We start from the raw sequence: 26,786 nt of genomic DNA on the forward strand, positions 1-26,786 counted from the left end.
AAGTGATCATTTACTTGTAGGAAAAAGAAGAGTAAGGTGGTGGTGGTTTAGCCGTGACATACCTCATCCTTCTCCTTTGTCAAATCGGTTTGGATCTTTTTTGGGGTATAAGGTGACAAACTAACTCATGAGTGCCTTGATGGTTTACTAGGGATTGGTGGAAAGGGAGATGGCTTATGGTTGTGGCTTAGCCATGGGCAGAAGTGAGATCAAAACATAACCAATCCAGTTTCCATCCAACTAGTGTTTAGGTGCAATCAATTTGGAATTTTTAGTTTGGTTCTTGCAACCAATTTTGTCCAATGCTGGGTTTGATTCTAAAGGAATGACATGAGGTGTGATTGGAACTAAAAATAAGCTAGAATTTGTGTGGGTTAAGGGGTTGTTTTTATGCAATCAAGAAAGTGCATGTGTGAGCTGATTGGTAGATTTTTGGGCAATGATACGTTTTTGCTCTTAATGAAATGTGTGGGATCAAGACTAATATTTTAATTTAGTCTAAGAATGATGAAAGACGATAATAAAAATAACAAAGTTAAGATAAAAAAGACAAGATTAGGAAAGAAAATTAAACTCACAACATGGTTTAAAGTTCATTAATCATAGTTCATTAATCATGAGTAAATTTGATCAATGCTCTTAACCCAATTTCAAAACTTAATTTTGAGTCCAAAGAACTCCTTAGAGCATGGGGTACCATATGAGCTCTAGGAAACTAATAGTATGGTGTACTAGGCTTCAAATAGAAGAGTGAAAAAGAAAAATGCAAGACAAGGCTTTGGGCCTCGTTGGGCTCAAAAGACCTTGAGTGGAAGTTGCATGGTTCATGGGTTTTGGGTGTGAGTTGATGGGAGGCATTGGTTCTAGATTTTGAGAGATCATGAGAGGCCTCAAGATCCACAAAGATGGGGCTTGAAAGACATGTCTTATCATAAATGGGCCATAGGTCAAACCTAACATCAAGTTAGGCCCAAAAAGCCTTATGCCTTCCTCATACTTAGGTCAATCCTTTCAAAGGCTAACCCACCAAGACTCAAATTCTTATAAGGCTTATAGGTCTTGGCCCATAACTTTCAAAAGGTTCTAAGGGCCTTGAGTGAAGCACTAATGAGCTTGCTTACTAAACTGCTTAGTCTTAACCCTCAAGTTTAACCATTAACAATACTGAGTGCTATAGTCTAAATAAGTCTAACTATGTCAATAAAATCAAATAAAATATAAAATAATAATAAATATATATATATAAGGCCCAAAATTATAAGCTTATACTAAGGGCATTCAAAGGTTAATTCTAATGGGTAATTAAGCGGGGTGTTACACTCGGCTTTGGCCAACCCACTTGCTATTTTCCCCATTTCAAGAAAATGCTATCTTCGGTATTATGGGTGGTGGATTGGTGGTAGGTGTAATAGCGGTGACTAGTAACTCTCATGGTCATCGTCTTCGGCGGGTTGAAGATCATCTTTTTGGATGGTGAGTGCTAACCAGTCAAATCAGAGTCCTAGGCCCTCGTGAGGGCTTCTTCCCTCCTGCCATTGTGTGGCCCTTTCTCTGTCTTCATGCGAGCCTTGCCTTTGGTTGGGGCCTTCCCTTTCTTGTCTGCATGCTCTAGTTCCTTCCTCATTAGCTCAGTCAGGGCACAGAGTGTAACAGCCCGCTAAAAATTTAATTGTAAAATTTCTATTAGCTTTAGGAATCTCGTGAAGACCCCATGAGTTTTCACGAATCCATTAATCGTATAGGTTTTGGTCTAACTACATAGTTAGTGTTATTATTTACTATGGTATCCGAAGTGTGTTTTTGATTATTGGAGATAGTTAGAAGTGTCAAAATGTATTATGGTTTGTGCCATTAGACTCGGAGGGTTATTTAAGGTCTTATGGCGCAATAACACTTTTTCATATTTTCGGACGAAATGTCTGCTCAAAACTGTAGATATTATTGGATAAAAATATCTTGAGCTAATTTTTGTAGATATTATTGGATAAAAATATTTTAAACTAATTTTGTGGATATTATTGGATAAAAATATTTTAAGCTAATTTCGTGGATATTATTGGGTAAGAGAGTCCCACACTTAACTCTCACTTCAGGTAAGAGAGTCCTACACTTAACTCTCACTCCAGCCTCATCTCTTCCATATCGCATCCATAAGTATCTCCAGCCACCCCTCCCCACGAAATTATCTTCATTTACACTTTTCATTAAAAGAATATCAAACACTCTCTCTCGGACAGCTTTTAGGTGTTCTTTTGCACGCCCATTTCGAAGCTTCTGCAAGTGTTTTATCATAAAGTCTCCTTCATATAAGTTGTTCCTTTTTTAGTCTAGTTTACGTGAATATCTTATTTGTCCTATTTAAAGATCATTTGGTCCATCAAATATTATGTAAACTATAGAAAGGTCATTCTGGGAGATAAACTGAAGAATATGTTATAGTTTGGAGTTTTTGACCAAGCTAATAGATAGATATTGGTCCGAAATTTTTATAGAGTATTGTTAACATGTGTATATGATTATTGGTTGAGGATGTTTTCATGATTAAAGGTTTTGATGAAAGATTTATTAGATTTAGAAACTTAGAAACTGGAAGAGGAAAAACAGTTTCTGTTTTGAGAAAGTTTAACTCTTTGGTGGTCTAAACCTATTCCAATGACTTTGATAATTTTATTGGAGGATTCTAAGCATCTTATATACATGTTATATTATTATTTTGAAGATATTTGATGTTAGTTTCAAAGATATGAAATTTTATGCAAAGAGATATTCAAATAAGCCAAAGTGTGGATGTTCTTGGCTAAATTTATGTTTTGGTTAATTTTTAACCATGTGATCTTGAATTAGAAGATTATATATGTTTTAGAACATCTTTTTAAACCATGTGATGGTTTGGTTTGAAGATCACATATTTATAAGTCATAGATCAAAAGGTTGATCAAAACAAGTTGGAAACAAAAATCAATAGAAATAGCATATGAGAATTTCGGCCCTATGGAGTTTTAATAGTTGTGATTAGTTTTAAATTTTTCTAAATTGATATTTGAATTGAGGATAAAATTTACATGAGGCATGTAAATTTTGGTGACTTTTGGAGTTAGTATGCAAAATCCTTAAGTTATGGGTAAAACGGTCATTTTCCTACATGTAGAGAGTAAAATGGAAATTTTACTCTTTAAGTTAGTATTTTCCATATTTCAATTTATTAGTAATTTAGTGCTAACTTTTATAGTCACTAATTGCAGTTCCTCGTGATCGCGCTTAAGGTTTTATAAGAAACGCGAAGATCGAGGTAAGTTAGCTTTTAACTTACTAGCAGTCTACTGTGTATGTGTGCTAAGTAAAGGAATTACAGTGTATGTATGTGTATTATCATATATGTCATGCCATGCCAAGTTATCACGTAATTGTCTACTATACAGAATTTATTCTGTCATCAATTTTTATTTGTTACATAATATATTCTGTCATGTATTACTGTACCTTACAAGTACGTCATGCTAAGTATGTCATCTATTACATGTATGTCAAGTCATGTAATATTCACTGTTGCAAGTATGTCATGTTAAATATGTTATCTATTATATGTTATGCCATGTTACGAAATGTTTCTATCTCAAGTTGGTCATGTATTTCAAGTTATGTTCAAGTCACGTTACGTTACGTCAGAGTTTCAGTCCTTTCATATTCCAGTCACGTTTCATTTTGAGTACATTCAGTTTCATGGAGTCCACAACAACTGTGGAGTATGTATTTAACTGCATTGTAATGTGTAGAATACATGGGGCCACAACAACTGTGGAGTATGTATTTACACGTAAAATACATGGGGCCACAATAACTGTGGAGTATGTATTTTTCATGTTAAGTCAAGTTTGTGTAGAATACATGGGGCCACAACAATTGTGGAGTATGTATTTACACGTAGAATACATGGGGCCACAACAACTGTGGAGTATGTATTTTTCATATTAAGTCAAGTTTCAAAACAAGTTCATGATAAGTCAAGTTTCAGAACAAATTCATGATAAGTTAAGTTTCATATCATGTTCATGTTAATTCAAGTTTCAGAGCAAATTCATACTAAGTCAAGTTTCAGATTAAGTTCATGTCAAGTCAAGTTCAGTTCATGTTTCAATTTAAGTTATGTCAATTATGCTATATTGTACGCCAAGTTATGTTTTAATTACTTATGAATTTGATTATGCATTTATGATTTTACTGTCATCCATGCATCATTAGCTTGTGTGGAAGTTTTTTGTTAACTTACTGAGATTTGTAATCAAATCTCACTTTGGTAGTCCCAATTACCATTCCCCCCGAATGGTAGATCTTGTTACAGGACCTGAAGGAGAATCAGGAGCTGATCAACTAGACACAGTTGACTAAGCGACGGTGCAACGTCAATGTTAATATAGTAGTTAACGTAAATTACTACTTGTACGATGGAGTTGCATCTCTAGTACTTTTTGGATCATAACCATTTTGGACTAGTGTTGTGATCTTAGTTATTCCATGGGTCTGTATGTATGAAATATGTTTTAAGCATTTGGGATATTTTCAATTTGGTGCATAGTATTGCTAAAGAAAAAAATTATCTGATGCAAATATTGCATAATGTTAGATGCATGTTAGGAACATTGCATCTTATATGTCATGAACGGGGGCAGGTAACCTTGTATTGCATGTCTCGACGCTTCAAATGTCTGTCCGATCCCAAACGGAATTTGGGGGCGTCACACAGAGTGTATCTTCAGCATTGATGAAGTTATCGACTTGATTCATGAACTCTTGCAATGTGGTGGGAGTTATCCTTGCCAATTCTGCCATGAATTGGGACTGGGGCCATACTCCTCCTAGGAGCACTGCTAGAGTTATCTTCTTGTTTTGGTCATCTGTCATCATGCGCTTCTTGTTGAATCTGGACAAGTACGCTTCCAGGCTTTCGCCTTCCCCTTGTTTGATGGTGAAGAGGTACACCGCAGGGCGCCTTCTCTTGCTTGCCATAAACTACGTGAGGAATAGGTGGGTAGTTCCCTAAAACTATCTATGGACCTAGGTGCCAAGGACCCTAACCATACCCTCGCTGGCTTCTTCAAGGTTAATGGGAAAGCTCTGCAGGCCACCTTTCCTGGGAAGTTGTGTAGGGTCAAGTCAGCCCTAGAGGTTTCCAAGTGCTCGAAAGAGTCTCTGGTATGATCGTACATCTCCATGAGGGGAACCTGAAACTTCAGTGGTAAGGATACAACCATCTCGCCTCTTCACTGTAAGGCAGGCCCACGCTGGTGAGCAGTTGGTCTATTAACGATGACGTGCCCATCTTTTTCGCCACATCTTTGTACATCCCTTTGAGGTTACGCATCTCGTTCTACATGGTCTTCCTTCTTCCTCTGTGTCGCTTCCCCCTGGAGTGTTCCTGGAGCCTACATGCTTACTGTTACTTGGCTCTACGTCATTCTCTAGCTTGTTAGTGGCTCATCTAAGTGTCTCGTTCTCCTTCTGAAGGATCTCCACCTCGGTAGTTAGCTTCCCTACCAGCTATTCCATTGTTATGAGCCCTTCTTCCATATTTGTCAATGTCACTTCTTCTTGTCCCTAAGTCGCCTAAGAACAGGTTGTCGCAAGCATACAAAGGACGTGAAGCCTGTAGTTATCCCATAGATAGCACTACTATTAACATCATGTTTCGTACACTTTTGGGCCAGGTTCCAGTGACTTGGGCCTTCGGTCTTTCACCTGTACACTTAGAGGAAACATAGAGAGTTGGGCCTTGGTGGAGGCCAGGAAGTCTTCGATGCTTAAGTTAGTATCTCAGTATTTCATGCAAGTGTCAAGGAATCAAAGAGAGTTCTTCATACCTGGTGATCGGTTTTTATACTAGATTTTCAGGGGAAAGGATGGGGGGGGGGGGGGGGGGGGAATTTTCCATACCTTGTGGCAGGGGTATATTATGTCCTTGTAACTATTATTTTAGTTAGAATCCTTTAATCCGACATGGTTATTGAGGTGGCATGATTAATACAGCGTGGAGTCCTAGGATCGGCACCATTAATGTGGAGTGGCTTCCTATCCCTTTTATCTTGCAAGTGCACGCCGTCAGGCTCCTCCTCATTTGTTGTCAGAAGATCAAGGGTTCCTCACATTTCTTGTCCAACTACCTGCACAGATTCTTTGAGGCTAGTGTCATAGAGGAGTGCCAGGGTGATGTGTTCCATCCTTCCTTACATTTTGGAACTTCCCGCGTGATTGTGGCCACGAGTCGACTTCAGCTTTAGGCCGAGGGCCCCTAACAAGCTGAGGGGCTATCCAGTTGGGCTAAGTTCTCCGTATTTGGGCTTGTCTTCTGGGCCTTCAGCCCATGGGGGAAAATCCCCTTACATGAGGTTTGCCACATCAATGGGCTAAGTGATTTGGTTAAATGCTAGATGGATTTGGGAAGGCCCAAGAGATTGGTTTAATAGGGTCCTAGCTTATGACATAAGAAGAGAGACTAAGGCTTAAGCCCAACTTGTTGAGCACAAGACTATGAGTCTAACTTATTAGACATAAGGTTATTAGTCCCAACCTAGTAAGGATAAGGTTATTGGGCCCAACTTAGTAAGATTCATGGCTTTGGCCCAATTGAAACTCAAGCCTTGTATTTCTTTTCACCCTTCCAAATGCGACCTACATACACTATACCATTGGTTTCCATCCCATCTTACCAATGCTCCAACCACACACCCCTAGGGTTTCCCTTCAACCTTGGTAACTTTTCTAACTTTATTTAAAGATCACTATTCATCTCACCCATGAATAGTAACTCAAGCATAATGAATTTGCATAATTTTTTTGAAACTCTTTTCTTCCTGATTTTAGATCTGAAATTTTTGTCTTTTACACTTGTTTTAAATCACTCTTAGACAGCCCTTAAAGGTTAGAATTAACCCAACCTGTCACTTGAAGCTAAGGCATGTCAATCCCAACTAAACCCACCAATCGACACACATGAAGAAAACCGAGTAACCCACACACAAGCCACCGAACCAACGCCTCTTCCACAAGTTTTTCAAGTGGTATTCTGCACCTCTCAACCACCATTATATCCCCTAAAATCTGACCTAAAAAGGAGCCAAAAACCATAGATCAAGCCAAAAACCCAACTATTTCACCTAGAAACTTAATGTCTTGACTAAACCGAATGTACCTCCATCTTCAAGGATTTTCTGGACCAAAACTAACCACCCCCACATGCCACCACCTCTGGCCTTTAGTCCCAAGGAAGTTTCTACAAATTAATCAAGTGTATGCTTGTCCAATTACCCCCCTAAGACAGCAAAACCAATTGGCAAAAGGAGTGGCATACTTGAACCATTTGGTTGAAAGCACCACCCATTTCATCTCCTTTCATTTTCTGCTCTAACATGATCACATGGCTGCCAATCACCCCTCTTCTCCTCACCTAGAAAAGCTATCAAATGGTGGTAATTATACCCTCAATTTTAGACCAAGAAGATGGGACAAAAGATGATAAAAAAATCTGGACAACCTTGAAACCCCAATCAGTCATTAGCCATGGCATGCTTTTTTGAGATTTTTTTTTTTTTTTTGTTTTCAAATTCTACACCAATGCAGCCCACTGCACCTATCGCATCTTCTAATACTTGACCATGGTGTAATCGTGAAGTTTAGGTCACTATTCAACTAGTTAAAGGATAACACAACTGGATTTTTGCACTTAACACTCCACCGCCCACCTCCACTAATCACCTCCCACACCCTTTAGCCAAGCCCAATGCCCCTTCACCTCTCACCCCTCACTCTTCACACAACTCTCTCTAGCTTTCGTTTGGTGTTTTTGAGAGCAAAACATTCATAGTATGAGAGAAGTTTGGAGCTGAGTAGCTTGAGTGTGGTTCCTAAAGTGAGTTAAGTTTTGAGAGCTCAAGGGCCATGATTCTTGTATGTAATTTTGCCTTATCTTGTGTTGAGTATTAGATTGACATGTTAGGCTTTGAATTAAGGCATGAGAATGAGGGTTTGATTGAGTTATAAAAGGTTTTACTCAAAGCGAAGCATTTTGGCAGATTTGAAGTTATGCATGTATAAATTGTTTTGGTATGAGAATTTTAGCCATGACATGTCTTGATATGTTATCTTAAGTTTAGTTAACATCTTGGATTGGTTGAAGGTTTAAATTTGAGGGAAACAACATGTCATGATAGGTTTATAAGCCAATATCTTGTGTTGATCATCTAAGGCTTCAGTTTGCACTTGTATGAGAGTCACCATGGCATATCATGATTTGTTTTCCCAAAGATGGTATTATTAACCTTTAGGAACCATTTAACATCATGTTAGGGATTGAAATGCATGATTCATTTAGGTTTTAAAACTTACATTGACAAAGAGAAGCTAGAAACATAATGCATACACAAGGTTTGAAGAATTTTGATGATTTGGTGTTATTCAATGCATAAGTATTGGGATAAACTCGTGTGACATGAACCTAAGTTATAAACATGCCCTTAAGATGAGATTGTCGTTTGCTAATTGTTGGAATTTGATTACAAATGTTTATATAGGATCTTTTTTTTTTTATTATTATTTTTTATGAAGAGCCACTAGCCACTCACATAGCAGCCCCGTCCCAAATTTATTAAAAATCCTCACTTGTATCGGAGGAATACCATAAAAAATCTCAAACAAAGGGAAAAAAAAAATTACTTCTCTCTAATACAAGCCATCCCCAACCGATCCATACGAATCAAACATTGCAAACGTGAGATCTCAAATCCCAAGCCAAAAAAGTCAGAATTTACAACATGTGTTCCTTCCTTTGCCAAAAAATCAGCTACCATATTTGCTTCCTGATAAATGTGTCTAAAACTCGCATTAATCTCTGTATAAATCTCCTTTATCTCCTCCCAAAAATCACAAAGAAACCAAAGACGACAAATTCTGGAGGCTAGCCAATTCAATACTACCTATGAATCTGATTCTACTAAAACGTTCTGAAATCGTAACTGTTTACAAAGGCATAGGCCATCTAGTAATGCACGACATTCGGCAACTGTATTACTAGCATTCTCGTAGCAATGCGCAAAACCAGCAATACATCTCCCATTTGAATCCCGAGCCCCACCATCAACATTTAATTTTACCATTCCCGCATTTGGCATTTCCCATTTAACATACTTTACTTTTTTCTTATGTGTTGGTAGTATCGGTAAGCTGAAGTTGTCCATTACCACGTTGTCTCCCTTTTTTATTTGCTGAAACTTCTGCAGAGAACAAGAAACATCTTTAAGAAGACATTTTACATAGCGAATCGTACCTTCTATATTGAAATTAATTCCTTCCATTCTCGTTGAGCATCTAGCCTTCCATAAAGCCCAAGAAATCAGTATTGGAAGTGCACCCCGTATCGATCCTACTTGTGTTCTGCTTGTTGCTCTCTGCCACCAGTACATCATCATTCCCTTCTAATTTCTGATCTGTGGTAATCGAATTTGACAGCTATTAGCAAAATACCTCCAAACTGTTTGAGCACTCAACCCCTCACACAATATATGTTGCAGCGACTCCACACTCGGCAATACACAACAATGACATTTAGATGCAAGTGGGATATCCAAACGCTGGACTATATCCATCTGTAGGCACAACCCCTCGTTTCGCCCTCCAGCAGAAAAAAGACATATTCTTGGGGATATTGGCTTGCCACAACCACTTTTTCCATTCACAAGTTTGTCCCCTTTGTCTAGAAATCTCCCAGGCAGACTTTGTTGTGAAGTTACCCTCTACCAAATGCTTCCAAATCAACACATCTGGTTTATTAGTCTTCAGTCGCACACTAGCTGCATTAATCTGCTGCAGCACCTCAGACCAAACCAAATCACAAATAAGCTCATTTTTTGGACCCTTATCATCAAACACTTCAGCAACCGAAAGGCCACTATCCCCTATCACCGGACAAAAATCTTGCAAAGGACCATACCCAACCCAATTATCCATCCAAAAATTTAAATTCCCATTTCCAACCATCCATTTAGAATTCTGTAAAACTCTAGTAACTCAGAAACACCCTTCCAAAATCGTGATCCCTTTTGCAACTGGATTGCCTTATATATATGTTCTCGCCCAAGGTACTTTTTCCTGAAGAAATCTGCCCAAATAGACCCTCCCTTAAGCAACTTCCAGGCAAACTTCATAAAGAGAGAATCCTACACCTTTATCAAGTCTCGAACACCAAGACCCCCCTCATCCACAGGTTTACAAATCACACTCCAAGATACCCACTTTCGTTTTCTAGATTCCATTGAGGAACCCTAAAGAAAGTCTGAAAAAATTCTTTTTATCATTACAAACACCCCTTTAGGCATTTTCAACACCGAAAGCATATGAATCGGCATGTTGTTTAACACATGTCTTAGAAGAATGATCTTCCCCCCAAAGGATAATATCTTACTTTTCCAACCCGCCAATTTTTTGTATCTTGGTCAAGAAACCATCAAAGCATTTTATTTTTAACTGAACCACACACAAAGGAATTCCTAGATATCCAGATAGCCACCCTCCCTCTTCAAACCCAGATATCAATTTTAAATCCCTCTTCCGTTCCACACCAATAGAGGAGGAAAAATAAATAGTTGATTTACTTGGATTGATCAGCTGGCCAGACATCTCCTCATAACGATGCAAAGTTGACGTTAGCCTTCTGATTGAACCCTTTCCGCCATTAGCAAAGATCAATATATCATCCACATACAATAAATGAGATATGAGAGTTCCTCCACTTGGGTGATAGCATTTAATACGACTCAATCTGACTTGCTGGTGCAACATGCGCGAGAGAATTTCCTGAGACAAGATAAATAAATAAGGTGATAAAGGATCACCTTGCTGAATTCCTCGTGATGCTGGAAAAAAACCTTTAGAACAACCATTCAACATTACCGAATAAAAAGGGGAGGAGATAACATTATAAACTAGATTCCTCCATTCCTCGGAAAAGCCCAAACGACGTAACACTTCCATTGAGAATTTTCAATTCACACGATCATACGCCTTTGCTATATCAATCTTCAACATCACACTCCCATCTCGGACCTTTCGATTTATTCCTTGCACCAACTCTTAAGCCAAATCCATATTATCAAAAATGCTCTGACCTAGAATAAACAATGCCTATTCCTTAGAGATAATTCTTTCAAGCACCGTGACCAATTGAGCAACCATAATCTTCGTCATAATTTTATACTCCATCGAACAAAGGCTAATTGGCTTAAACTGTCCAAACCCCACATGTTCTTCTACCTTCGGAATCAAAGCCAAATTTGCCGCCCCGAAGAAATTAGAGAAAGGTTGCCCCACAAAAAAAAATCCTTTGTCATCTGTACAAGATCCTCTTTCACAATATCCCAAGCTAAACAGAAGAAAGAAGCTGAAAAACCATCCTGGCCCAGACTGCTGTCTACAAGAAGATACTGAAGAGCAACCTGCACTTCTTTAATAGACGGCGTTCTGCATAACTTTGCATTCTCCTCTGCAGTTACAACCGGAACAAGCAGGTCCATCTCCAGAACCTCTGTATTTACGCTAGAGCACGTAAATGTCCTCTGAAAAAAATTCACTGCCTCTGTATGAATTTTTTCACCAGAATCAAGCACTCTACCGTCCTTCATCACCATTTTCTCAACCTTATTTTTCGAATTCTTCACTCTCAACGCAGCATGGAAAAAATTCGAATTAGAGTCACCTTCCTTTAGCCATTTGATCCTTGACTTTTGACAAGCCAATAATTCCTCCCGATAAATCCACTGGAGGTGTGAATGTTTAACATTCAGCAGCTCATTTTCAGCTTGGGTAGAGTACGTCCTTACCACCTCCTCTTCCAACAAAAGAACACGATCTCCTAGCTTCTGAATTTCCACGTCCACACGGCCAAACACTTCTTTATTCCATGTCATTAACTCACTTTTTACACATTTAAGTTTTTTGCTAATCTGCACCATAGCACTTCTCTCGACACTACCCTCCCAACACCTCCTCACCAAAGGAAGAAAGTCATCATGAGTAACCCACATCTGAAGAAACCGAAATAGCTTTGCAATATGCTCTCTTTTACTACAAAAATGAATCAACATAGGTGAATGATCTGATGAAGTACGTGGAAGATAACTAGAACTCACCCCCTCAAAACCATGAAGAAAATGCAAATTCACCAAAATACGATCTAATCTATCCCAAATTCGTCTCCCACCAAGACGTCCATTGCACTGTGACAAACAATTCCCTTTGAAAGGGAGATCAATCAGAGCACAATCATAAATACATTGATTAAATTTAGCCTTAGCATGAGGAGCTTGAGACACCCCCCTACTTTTTCGCTATCATTACGAATAATATTAAAATCCCCCCCAACCAACCACAGCAACCCCTGAGGATTTTGCATCCTGAGATATTCCCATAGTTCAAACCTTTTTTCACGGAAGCAACTGGCATACACAAATGAAGCAAATACACGTCTCGAACCAAAAGAGAACCACCCTAAAATGGCTTGATTAGAAAAAGAAGATAGCTCGAACTCCACTTCCTCCGCCCAAAACAACCAAATCCCCCCCCGCGGCCCCCACATATGAGTTATTAACGAAGGATGGCAACCGCATCCATCTTGCCCACCGGCTACATTTATTAGCAATAAGAAAAGGTTCTAAAATAGCCATCACCAACGGACGACTTTTATTCAAAATACGCCGAAGCCTAAATTTCAACGAAATAATACCCCTAATATTCCATATGAGAATAGACATAAAGATCAAATTAAATTTTTGGAACGAGTACAATGCTCCAGAACAACAATAGATTTTTCTTTCCTCACCCCCTTCACCTTCTTCAACGGAACATTCATATCTGGGTCAAAATAAAAAATTTTTGCAGCCAACTCATTCAACTCACCTTCTTGTTCCCCATCAGAAACTGCCCTGGAAGTGGCAACCACGTCCCTCATATCAGACTGTACAAAAACATCTTCTCTAGCCAATCCACCAAGCTCAAACTCCAATGCCTCATCCACCATAGACAGTGTTCTTCTAGAACTAGAGGCTGCCATACCCTGTTCCATTTCTGAAATCGACGAATCCTCTTCAACCATATCACTCCATTTTCCCGGATTAGCATCATGAATTCACACTGGTAAAATAACCTCCAACAAGCCATCTTGTACCACATTTTCTGTACACAAATCCAAGTTATTATTTGAAGTGCACGGAACAGAGGTATTTACCCCTGGAAATTCTTGCACCGATCCACCTCGGTCATTCTTACAACGCTCATTGTCACAATGATCATAAACCACACTCGATTCTAAAAGAAATAATAGTGGCTCAACACCCCCCACTCCCTCATTTTTCCGTTCACAAATCTTGTCCAGAATCTCCACATGTCGAGACCTTGATGTCTCTCCTTTTCAACCTACGTTTTCATCATATCATCCTTTCTCATTGTATTTGTGACCTCCTTCCAGGCCAATTTCCCAGATTTTTTATTTCCCCCAACCGCCGACACATCTTTTTTCTGCTTTAAATCACGTACACTTTTACATTTCAACTCTTGGTGCCCTTGTCTCCAACATGAACCATAGTAACTAGGTACTGCCTCATAATAAACCTCTTGAAAATGACTAGACCTTCCATCAGGAGGACCCAATCAGAACGACTACTTCAGAGGACAAGAGATATCCAATTCAACACAAATTCGAGCCATCTCAGGCTGTGTAACACAAGCAATAACATTGTCCCTCTTCAAGAATTTCCCAAAACCATCCCCAATACTTTGTAAAATTGATTCTTGAAAATAATTTGGAGGAAGACCAGGCAACGTCATCCACACCAAGACCCGAGGCGAATCCTCCTCTTCAATAAAATCTGGAGTCCAATGAAAAACCCAGAACGGAAATCCAAGGATATCCGAATTCCCTCTTGCCATAACCGAAATAAAATCCTCTTCCTGAACCATTCTTACCAAAATATTTTGAGGATTTCGCAATTGACCAATAATTGGTATTATTTTTAATCCCCAACGGCCTTGTATAAATCCCCTAATCTGATCAAGTGATGGCCTTCTCTGTAGAAATTTTAAAAGCACCGAGAACCAGAACGATTCTGCCGACAAGTGCACCTCTATTTTGGAAAAAACAAAGAACATCTCTCCATCTTGAAATTTTGGATCTCTATGTGGAATGGGAACATGAGGAAGCATCTGTGGATTGGAACCCACCACTTCCACAAATCGGTGTCCCATACGCTTCATCCCAGCCTTCCCATCTATAGACAAACATTCCTCTGCCAGATCCTTGTAATTCTCACCTTCCTTCCCACAGCCAACCGGTGACGGCTGAGGGCTAGCACCCAACACCATGCACGAGTAACCTAGATCGCCTCAAAGTTGAGAGAAAAAAACTCTAGTGCCACGTCAAATCCACACCAGAAGTTAGAGTTATAAATCCTCCAAATGTATAAATCCTATACGTTTATAAAGGATCTATAGGCTTGAAATCGCAGAAATGGTCACCAAATTGCATGCCACGTGTTGGATGGTTTTGACATAGAAGTTAATTGATTCTTGAAATTCTAAGGTCATATATAGATTTAAAACATGGAAAATATGAGGTTTGTAAAATTTGGTTAATTTTGGGGTCAAATTACAAATGGTGAAAAATCTAGGGACTTAATGGCAATTTTGAAAAATTGTAGGGGTAATTTCATAAATATTGTTTGAACCCTTTTGATTATGAACATCTTTCATAGTTATGTAATTACTAACTAAGAATAACTCTTATTACAGTCACACCAATTCCCTAAAACCCTAACTCTTAAATAATTTATTTATAATTTTTGTATAAGCACCACATTCATTTTATAAATGTCATTTTAAGCGTGAACATCATATGATACATCATTGAATATTTGTTTACTTGTTTAAATGACTTGTGAAATTCTCAACCTTTTGGGATATTGCATATATAATTGTCATTTTTCATGAAAAGCTTACTATATATGCACATTTCATGAACTTTCTTTTTAAGCATTGCATGAAAATAAATTTTGTTATGACCCCAAAGACTAGGATGGGGAATTATCTTAGTGGAACTCTTATGTCTACTCCAGAGTAAGTAAAAATGGAATGCTAACCCCTGGGTTGACAAATAACCATCAACAGGTTTCGAATAGATTCTTTTTAAAGAATACTGGAGCGAAATCATTTATGACACCTAATGTTGTGGGTGCGTACATTATGATGATATGTTATGATGATGTAAAGTTATGATAAAATTTTATGATACCAATGCATTGGATAATGAGTCTACAGACAATGTAGTTTCAACATGAGTGGTACTACAATCGTCGACAAGTACTCACAGTGCATATAAGAGAGTTGTGATGATATAATGTGTTATGTTATTGTTAATGATGGTTTTAATAACGATGAAGAATTATGTTTTTGAAAAAGATGAAGTGAAAAATGTTCTCTATAAGAAAATGTGCATAAAAGTTTTTTTGAAAACATGAAGAAATCTAGATGGGAGACAAATACGGGTTTTTTGGCATGAATCTCATGTTTATCATTAATGATGTATATCTTATCTTTGTACAGGTTGGTTGTTTAACTTACTGAGATTTCAAGTAAATCTCACCCTTATGGAGCTACTACCATTCCCCCTAGAATGGTAGAAGTTATGTCAAGATCAACATATAGCAAGCACGAGGAACCCCTGGCTTCAAATGTTTACGAATGAGCCCAATCTTGAGAAGAGCCTGGACTTAATCTGTGTTTATAGCAATGGCTCTATACACCATAGAGCGGATGTGAGAGTTTATTTGACTATGTAGCATCTATATTAAAGAGATTTCATCTCCCACTTTATGTTGAACTTATGTAGATCTCTTAGGTGAGGAAGTATCTATTTATGGTTTTTTAATCATTGGGATGTTTAGTTCATTCTGGCATCAAATATTTTGGTCATCCTTATTATTGCTGTGATTATTGCATACTAGGATGCAATATTAGGATGCATTGCATATTAACATCATGTATTGCATGTCCTAATGCTTCGATGTAATGACCGTCCTTGTGGTAGGACCTTTGGAAAATAATTTTAAGAAAGATGAGGAGGATTAACGTTTCTTTTAAAACAACTTTTCATTTCATGCTAGGATACAAAAGACTTCATGTTTATAAAGTAAACGTGTTTCTTAATTTAAAAAGAGTTACAGCAGAAAATATTAAACTTTATAATTAAAAGTCTTTCATACAAAACATTGTGCCTAGGCTCCATGCTCTTCCCCTTGGGTTGCGTCCGTCCTAACGCGTACTTCTCATCTTGTCCCCGGGAGGGCACACATAAAAACTAAAATATAAATATTACTTCATATAGTCAAAATATAATAACATAAGTTTTCGGTCATGCATGCATCTCTCCATACATACCATGCATAAGACATTCATTCATTTAAAACATTTCAAGGCGGGGTTTTCCTTGAAAAGGATTCTCTTTCATAAAACGTTTCTTTTCTTTCGTAAAACATTTCCCTACATTTCATGCCTTCATTTCTTGAAGAGTCTAAGCATACATGCATTCTTTCTTATCACTTTTTATTGGCCATTACATACTGTTATGTCCCGTGTGTTGGGGTTAGCAGTCTTTTAGACTTAATTCTGCTTGTGGCAGCGAGTTGAGAATCCCTCAATCAGGGGGCAGCACTGGGTGCACTACTAGTACTATTTACACGGCATTGCAATCTACCCAGTCCTTTGGTACCCATTCATTTAATCATGGTCATTACGTATTTTCATACATTAAATATTTGGTCTTTTCATTCATTCTTTCAGTCCATTCCTTCATAAACGTCATTTAAAAGAATAGGTTTAAACATCATCTTTCAAGTCATCATTTAAAACATCCATTCATGCATCCTTAAAACATCACTTCATGGCATCATTTAAAAATATCAATTCATAGGGACATTCAAAACACTTTCTTCGCATCATTTAAAGTATCGCTTAAGGCATAAGGCATAAGCCTCAACATTTCATTTCATGAAAATACGTCCAATACTTACTACGTATACCATCCATTCATATGCATACACTTAATACTTTGGGATGCAAAAGGGGCTACCAAGAAGGGTCGTTACATACATATACTTAAAAACTTATACTTAACATTCTTTCATAAAACGTCATTCGTGTCATTTCGTAAAGCATCGTAAAGGAAAAGTATTTCATTTTCATTTTCATATCTTTAGAAAACTCTAGAAGAGTATGAACATAATACTTACTTAGACTTCATGCCATACTCGTTTCATGCAATCCATTCATATGCGTGTCAGATGGCAACCTACATGCATACACATAACCTCAACGTCATTCTCAATCCAGTACATAAGCAACTAAACTAGAAATAGAATGACACTTCACTTGGAAATACTCTCCTTCTATCTCGTGCTCTTATTGTTCCTTACTATGCTAAAACCTTCAGGATCCACTTACAGTCACTACCTCTTCCAAACTCAATGCTCTACCTCGAGTGCTCATCTACTAAAGTGAGCCTCCATAATTCACCTTAGGGTTAAGACACTAAGACTTTTGTCTTACTCTTCCTATTAACCACATTTTATACACTAAGTCACGCATCCCAATCCTAGACAATACATACGTCACTTCCTTCTGGTATCCTAGCTTATGCTTCATCCTCATTCTCATCCATACATGCCACATGACTTTAAGCCAATTCTGAGACTTAAACATCGTGTACCCATGCTTAGGACGGATTACCCATTACATATAGTAAATTCGTATGGCACATGTGTCTAACCAGATTACACACGTACCTTACCCCCTTTTATTACCTAAGATCAACTTATAATCCGTTAAATGCTCACTTGTGTAAACAAGTTTCATACTTCGATACCAACTTTTATTCAAACTTGGTCGGCAAGACTTTCCTACTTCCCTGCCCTTTACAAGTTCATCCCAACACTTAACATGACAAGACTCTATTCGCAACTACACCTCTACCGAGGGCGTAACTCGGGGTTATTCCCAAGCTACATCGTAACACTTGTCACTATGATCGGGTCACTTCATGACTACTTTGGGACACTGTTCAACAGTTCCCGACACTACACACATGCTCTATGCTCCTCAGCTATGCCATCTAACCTTTGTGACACGTCATCCGGTGCATCACGACTTCACTATATAGAGTACACTCCACGTGAACACCCTTCCATCTACACTATGCCATACACCATTATGATGCACACCACACGGTGCAACGCTACACAACATAGAGTACACACACTTTACAATACTACGCCACATTACTACTACAGCACATACTTCACACTCACACTTCACAGCACAGTCCACAACACTACACAGCGCACCACACAACTAGGCCCAACACTTCACTACATAGCAAACTCCACAATCAACCAACTAACATCTAACATAAATAACGAGGGAGAGAGGATTATACCATCATCAGGATTAACCCGTGCGTTGCTTGCTACCCGACACCGTCAAAGGCATCGGAAGAATCGTATGTGGCGGCTAAATCGCATACGATGTCTATCCACCCTGTATGGTGGCTGCCCACCACGAAAATTGGCACAGGGAAGGCCACGAGAGGCTCTTGGTGGATGGGGTGGCAGAGTACAGCTGAGCCATGGGTTTCAAGGGGGATCCGTGGGTCTCAAGGCATGGAAATGGAGGGTAAGCTTGGCTAGTTGTTGGCTAGTCATTGAGGACTTGAGAGAGGTGTGGTAGAGTTGTGGTGGTGAGGTGGAGGCGATATGATGGCTATAGGGCGGTGGATCTTTAGTGGAGTGGTTGGCCACGTACGACGGCCCAATGAGGAGAGAAATGGGTGAAATCCATTTCGGGTTGAGCTACTACAGGAGAGAGAGAGAGAGAGAGAGAGAGAGAGAGAGAGAGAGAGAGAGAGAGAGAGAGAGAGAGAGAGAGATGCATGGGGGGTTGGGTTCCATAATGAAGGATTGCCGCCGTGAGGGGGAGCCGCTGATGGTGGCGGTGAGGTTGGGTGGCTCACGATGGAGCTGGGCTGGAGGAGAAGAGGTTTAGTGGAGGGGAAGGGGCTACTACCAGTGCAAGCTGAGGGAGAGGGAGGAGGGAGAGGGAAAGGAAAAAGTGAGGGAGAAATGCTAGGGGCTTGGGTATTTAATCCAAGCCCTTCATCTTGGGGTCTCCAAAATGATCTAATGGTGGGTTTTAAATACTGATTTGAAAATGCGTAAACATTGATTTAACTGAAAACATAGAGAGGAGTTAAGATAAAATATTATTTTAACTAAACTTTAGCTTATAAAATGTAATCTTCATCATCTATTAAATGATGAAGTTTTGCTAATTATCTTTAAGAGAATAAAACCATTTAAATAAATTTAGAGTTTTCAACATAATTTAAATCTCATAATATTTTTAAATGACTAAAATAATTTAATTAAAATGATTTTTCACAATTATAATATTTGTGAAGTTCTTTAAAAATATTATAATTGTTTTACTTAAAATCAAGCTTGATCCAATAACACTGTAAATATCCCGTATAAATATTTCCAAGACATTTAAAATATTTAAGGACTTTAAAACACTGGGCTTGCTTTAGAAATCACTTGATATCTTTAAAAATACACCATCGAGGTTTAGCACGTAGAACGAGACTCATGACCATAAGAGAGAGAAAGGAGCAAGATATTACATCCAAGTCTCTGTCCAATCCCAGGCAGAGGTTGGAAGCATCACACTTGCCATAGCTATCTTGTGCCGTTCATAGGATGTACAACATTATGCCTTGCAGTTAGCCCAGCCCAAGCTCGGTTCTTGAGGTTGAGATTTAGTTTTACTTGGGCCTAAGTGAGTAAAGACCTAAGGGCCATGGAATTAGAATCTAGTGAGGTGGGAATTAATTTTTGCCCTTGTTGCTTAGTAAGTTGGTGCCCAACGCCAAGAGAAAGTCCTAGGCCAACGGATTTTCGGCCACTAAAAGGATGAGGGCTTTAGAAAAGCTCATTAGGGCTTTGGGAATAGGAAGGAGGTGCCACATGGAGATAAGCAAGAAGGAAACCTTTAGGGTTTCCAAGTGGCAATCACTAGGCACATAGGAAATGAGGATTTCGATTTTTGCCAAAGGGCACACCACTTGGCAAACATGCATAGGGCATTAGGGCTTTTAGAAGAAGCCACCATAGAAGAAGGAAGGCCATTTTTTTCCACGAGGAAGGAAGTGCCATTTGGCACTCATGCACTTTGGACTTTTAGGTTTCCCAAAGGGAGAGATGAAACCATGAGGAAGAGATAAAGAGAGGATTTGGCTTCCCAAGAGTTACACCCCACTTGTTCCTCATGCATGGTAGTTTCAGGCTTCTAGATGATTCCAATGATGAAGAGAAATGACTCACTCAAAAATATGCAGCAGTCCTAAGTGCAGGAGGGTGTCATGTAATAATTAGGAATAAAACTCTAAAATCGTCTCATTGGGAAAAGTTGCTTAAAATCAAACTCGTGTAAAATGGTGAAAAAATTCACAAAGAAAAAATAAAAGTGGTGATATGTGCAATGAATAGAAGAGTGCAACGAAAATAAAAAGGGCACTGGTTGTGTACCAGGTTCATATTTTTGGATTTTTTAGTGTTGCAAGGAAAAGTAAAAGACCAATATGCAAAATAGTAAACTAATAACTAAACTAAACTCACTGAAATTAATTAACCAAGAGGAAACTTACTAAACTAATTTAATTAACAGCACATTAAATATTAAATCCGAAACTAATTAAACACCAAATTATAAAGCAGCTAACTCATCAAATACTAACCAACTAATGAGGTAAAATAGAAAATTAGATCTAAATTACCCACCTACTAACCAACGAAAATTTCCAAACTAATTGCAAGACTCAAAACTAACAATTAAATCTAACAAAATGAATTTAAATAACCAAGAAACCAACGAAGCTAAACAATCTTATTAACAAAAAATTAATTAACGAAACTGAAATTAATTAAGTCCTAATTAACCCTTAATCAATCTAATGTCTAATGGAATTTAAGAGATTAACAAAACTAAGCTAAGAACTAAGCTAGATTAGAAAATAATTGATACAATACGAGCTAGAAATTGAAAAGCCCTAAAATCAAAATTCTAGGGTTCATCCTTGTATTCAAATGACAAAAATTCTCAAAATCAATTCAAAACAATAGTAATACCTGTCAAACGGAAGTTTAACGGAGAGAGAAAAACAACTAACATCATAGTTAAACAAGCAAGAAATAGAATACCCAAAATCGAATGGTTCTAAGCCAAAGATCTAAAAAATACACCATAAAATTCAAACTAAAACCAAATAGAAAGTTTAGAAATGGAAAGAGCTAGAAAAATGGCTAGAGATAGAGGCGGTAGGAGTCATGTTAAGGCAACGGTGGAAGGTTGGACAGCAGCAATTCAGACCTTGCGAGGGGCTTTTCAAGCTGCAATGCTATTCTTCGAATTGCATGTTGAGAGGAGAACCAAAAAAACTATTACGTGTTGAGAGGAAAACAAAAAAACTGTTGTGTGTTGAGAGGAGAACCAAAAAACCCTCTGCATTTTTCCCCTAAAACCCAACTGCTGCTTTCCCGTGTGCATATGTTTTTGTTCTTTTCTTTTTTCTCCTAAGGGCAATAGGGGATCAGCATGAGATGGTTAGGCGCACCACGAAATTAGAGAGAGGAGTCTGAACGGCTAGGCTTTTGATTGTGTATATGTGTTTTTTTGTCGGTGCATGTCTTGGCCTATATGAAAAAATAGAAAACCAAAAAAAAAAGTAAAGGGAATAATAGAATATAAAAGATGTGTTGTGAATGTCAAGAAATATTGCCTAATTAAATCACGAGTTATAAAATTAAGCATAAACCATTCTATCAATCAATTTAAATCGCAACTCGGATTTATGCCTCTTAATAATTTTTTATCTAAAACCAATAATAATGTCATGAAATAATTGAAATATATTGGTTCTAAATATATATAAAATATGCAATAATTGAGCTCAATCATACCCCCCCAACTAGCACTTTGCTAATCCTTGAGCAAAATGGTAAAAATTAATTGAGATGAATATTGCATAAAGATCAAAATCCAAACAGAAGCAATCAAACACAATTCTGAATTCTCACAAAAGGTAACCCACGACTACTCAACCCCGGGAACTATATCCACCAAGACTGTCTCAATAATCTTTCGCATAGAATTGGATAAAACATCTCAAAACTTAGATGTGTATATGTAGCAAAACTGGCTGTGTGTTCTTCATTACTAGACATGATTTGTCTTAAGATTTTTTAACCTTAAGATTAATCATTACTGATTCTAAATAGCAGTTTTCACACCAACTCTACTTAAAGGTTGTTCAAATCCCTAAAATTTTGAATAATTGTTTCTATCCCTTTACATAGGAGAGCTCCTTAAACCACCTTCGTCTTTTTTTCTCTATTCTTTTCAGATCTTTTTATTTATTATTATTATTATTATTATTATTATTATTTAAAAAAAGTTTGATAGTCCTACAGTTTACTTCTCTTGTGTTAAATTAGTGAACAGTAAATGAGAAACACTACAAGTGTAAGCATGTGCCAAATGTCCTTCAAAACTTACCCTTCGTTCTATATAAATCTTACCAACAAAATATGATGCATCAGAAATCATGCTTTATGCTCGGGCTTGAAAATAAATATGCACAAAAATAAGTCTACTCAACCATTCCACCAAGATGCTCAAATGTCACAAAATGCTAGAAATAGTGTATCAATCATTTGTGTATCAATGCACGTCACATTAATGTAAAAATTGTGTTATCCTATGCACACACGCTACCCTCAACTAGTGAGACATGATCTTCAATGAAATGAATGAAGGAAAACAAAATGCACAAGAATAAGTAAGCAAAACAAACAACGTAGCATGTGATATAAAATCAAAGTAAAACAACAAATATAGATAAAAGACAAAATATAATTAAAGAAAGTCATAAAGGTGAAAAAGATCAAAAAACTTTCACGGAATCTTACACAAGTAAGATCTCTTCATTTAGATCGAAGGCAGTTATAAAAGGCTTGAGACTTTATCCATTGATAGTGAAGCTATTGCTATTCTTTGGATTGACACAATGTCTACTACGGCATGAAAATGAACCTCCTTTACAACATAAGGTCTAATCCATCGGGATTTCACCTTCTCAGGAAAAAGATGCAGTATTGGATTGCCGTGTAGCACTTTCTAATCAGGGAAGATGTTTGTCATGGATATTTTTCTCATGCAAGGCCTTCATTCACTCCTTTTCCAAGCAGGAATTGTTGTAGGCCTTCCTCCTTACTTCATCAAGCTCCAAAATCTACAACTTTCTTAAATCTTCGCAACATCAAGTGAAAAGTTAATTTTCTTAATAGCCCATAAAGAACAATGTTGAATCTCAATGGATAAATAACAAGTCCGACCATAAACCAATCTATAAGGTGACCTCCCTAAATTAGTTTTGAATGCAATCCTATTAGCCTAGAGAGCATCAAACAATTTTTCAGACCAATCCTTCTAGGTGGGACAGACTGCTTTTTCAAGAATGAGCTTGATCTCTCTATTGGCCAACTCAACTTGAACATTAGTCTATGGGTGATATGGAGTAGAGACCTTGTGGGTCACTCCATACTTCTACATAAGTTTTTGAAAATGTTTGCTACAAATATGCAAACTCCCATTACTAATGATCACCTTGCGCATGCCAAAATGTGCAACCAATTCTTTCAAGAAACCAATGACAACTTTATGATGATTTGTTCTATAAGGTATGGCCTCTACCCATTTTGAAAAATAATCCACAGCAACTAAAATGTAGGAATGCCCAAATGAGTTTTGGAATGGTCCTATAAAGTCAATCCCCCAACAATCAAATGTGATTTTTTCAAGGTTTTGACAAGGTTCACAGGCCCTGCAGAAAGACTCCACATCTCTAAAAATGGTGGCCAGTAGAGTCCACTTTACAGAATTTTAGCAACACTTTTCATAGCTGCCAAATGGCCTCCACAGGCCTTAATATGGCAAAAGTGAAAAATAAACTGATCAGCACAATACTTAAAAGGATAAGGAGTGTCAAAGTAATAAAATCGCACATCTGCAAGGAACTTACGCTTATCCTAAGTTGTCCAATACTCTAACATCCAGTCAGTGACAAAGTAACTCACAATGTCTGTGACCTTGTGGGTCACTCCATAGTTCACACTTGGTCCAATCTGACCATCAATCACCCATTTTCATTGGGAGGCTTGAGGATTCTAGAAGCTAAACATCATTTCTTCCCTTCCAAACACCATTTATGTCCAAGCATAGAATGAAGAGTCAAGAACATCATTTCGAGTCTAGCATGGTAAGAACACTCAATCCCTAGCCTTATTCTTTTCTCACACACACATGAACTTGCTAAAGGAGTTGGTGGGAGATCTCGATTTGAGTAGAACTCAAGTGGTGTTGCATTTTGTAAGAAGTACAAAGGAGGTGATTGAGTAGTAGGTTCAGCCATGGAAGAATGAATCATGCTCAAAATCCAGATTTAAGTATGGTTAGTCCTTAGGGTTTTCTTCAAAAACCAAGTCTTTGATGGCAAGATAAGTAGTGAGGAGAAAGCTCTTGGATGTTGTTCAACCATAACTAGGGTTTCATGTAGAGTTTTACTTAGTAACCACTTGAGGAAGCATAATCTTGAGTGCAATCACTTTTTGGCCACCATGGTTTGATTGGAATGAAACCATACTTTTTATTACACATACACACATACTCGGCCCTAGGGTTCTCATAGCATGTGTGAACCATGTTTATGAAAATCACAAGAGAGGGCTCATGACCGATTAGGGTTAGCAAGTCTAAAACCTAGTGCACAAAACCCATGTTTGGTTTTAATGTTTTGCTTTCAAAAGTCTAATAGTTACAATATACACTTTCAGCTTGCTTGTTCGTTGGAAAAATTCTTTTTAGATTTTTGCAAGTTAGCCTCTAACTTACTCTTGGATAATATATTTATGTTTTTGTGTAAACTTTGCATTTTGATTACTTTTTTTGGTTAATGAACTGCTATTTTGTTACATGCCATGATTAGTTTATACCTTGTATGTTCATATGACACTTGCTGGATTTTATAATTTTAATGACATGTTTGGAGTTTGGAAAATGATATATGCCATGTTGAGTCTTCAAATATTATATTCATATTTATGTGTCTAAATGTTTTAATTATTTCAAGTCGTTCACGTGATACATTATTGGCTTATTGAATACAAGTAGATGACATGGTTACATGAAAAGTTGCATGACTTCATCAAATTTTTTTGGGTTGTGCATTGAAAGAAAAAGATTTTTTTCACGATCTCAATGCTAGGATGGGGTAGTGTCCTAGTGTAACTCCTCTGTCTATTCTAGAGTACCTAATTAGAGTGGTAACCCCTAGGTTGACAAAGTATAGTCAACAAATTTTGAATTGATTCTGGAGTGAAGTAGCCACACTTAATGCTAGTTGGTGCAACACATTGAAAATAAAACCCAAGTAAATTATGAAATATCATATCATATTGTAATTATGATGAAGACAAATTACGAACTGCCATATCATAGTGAATTAAACATACTCACACCCAGTCAAAGGGTCGACAATGTGATGAAGTAACTAGTAAGAAACCCACGATTCCAAGGGGTGACCATGAGGTGTCCACCTACATTTTTATATGGAATGATATCACAAGTGAATAATGAGAAATGGAACTTTGTTATTTTGTTACATGGTTATTTTATTACACAGTTACAAGATCAATGGTTTTTGAAAACAGAATCTTGATGAGCAAAAAATGTATTTTTGTCAAAGTACTTGTATGCTCATACATTCATATTCATGGTTTAACTTATACATGTTTATGTTATCTTTGTGTATGTTTTTTGTTTAATTTGCAGAGATTTCTTGAAATCTCACTATGGTAGTTTCCACCACCATTTCTTCCAAAATGGTAGAAGTTGTGACAAGACAGTGGGGAAACATGAATGTGAAGAGCGTAGGAATGAGGATACTCGAAGGGTCAAAGGAAGCTAAGCATCTAGTTCTCGACCTATGGATGAGGATAGTCTTGAGGACGCTGTGATCATGATAGTGGGAATACTAGAACGAGTTAAGGAATTCCAAAGGATTCTAAATCAGAAGTACAATTGCACTTAGAAAATGAAATGAAACAATGTTGGGATTACATTTGGAAAATTATGGGAAAAGGGTTGTGGTTTAAACCCTTATTTTGTGTTGGAGAAATTTTTTATCAAGATAGTTTTGGGATAAATGGTTTTCTTGTTTGGTACCATATTAAATTGCTCAACCTGTGATTAGTTTTAAAATTTTCCGTTGCAATTATTGCATAATGTTAGTAACATGTTAGGTGTATTGCAGGTTCATTTTCATGAACAAGGGGTATGTAACCTTGTGTTACATGTCTCAAAACTTTAGCCTTCGTTAAATCCCAAGCGAGGTCTAGGGGCATCACAGTCTGCCAACTTATGGCGAGTAACCTTATGTATTTTTGGACAATGTAAGACTTTGAGGTTAATAAAGGGAACGATGCCCCTTTTTGTAAAGTACAGTATTGTGGTACTTGTTTGACAATGTTGTCACCACATGTTCTATTTTTATTTCGATGCGAGTTTGTAAACTAAATATCTGACATGTGTAC

At 37.6% G+C, this 26,786-nt stretch overlaps 1 long non-coding RNA gene across 1 annotated transcript; it reads left to right on the plus strand.

Annotated features, from left to right (window-relative positions):
- The first annotated feature begins 3,241 nt into the window (after nt 1-3,241).
- LOC122291601 lies at nt 3,242-16,008 on the plus strand. Its single transcript, XR_006236715.1, has 2 exons — nt 3,242-3,289; nt 15,634-16,008. It is a non-coding gene; the product is annotated as an uncharacterized LOC122291601 (long non-coding RNA).
- The last annotated feature ends 10,778 nt before the right edge of the window (nt 16,009-26,786 follow it).

Source organism: Carya illinoinensis, chromosome 13 (assembly GCF_018687715.1).
Source record: "Carya illinoinensis cultivar Pawnee chromosome 13, C.illinoinensisPawnee_v1, whole genome shotgun sequence".
Classification (NCBI taxonomy): Eukaryota; Viridiplantae; Streptophyta; class Magnoliopsida; order Fagales; family Juglandaceae; genus Carya; species Carya illinoinensis.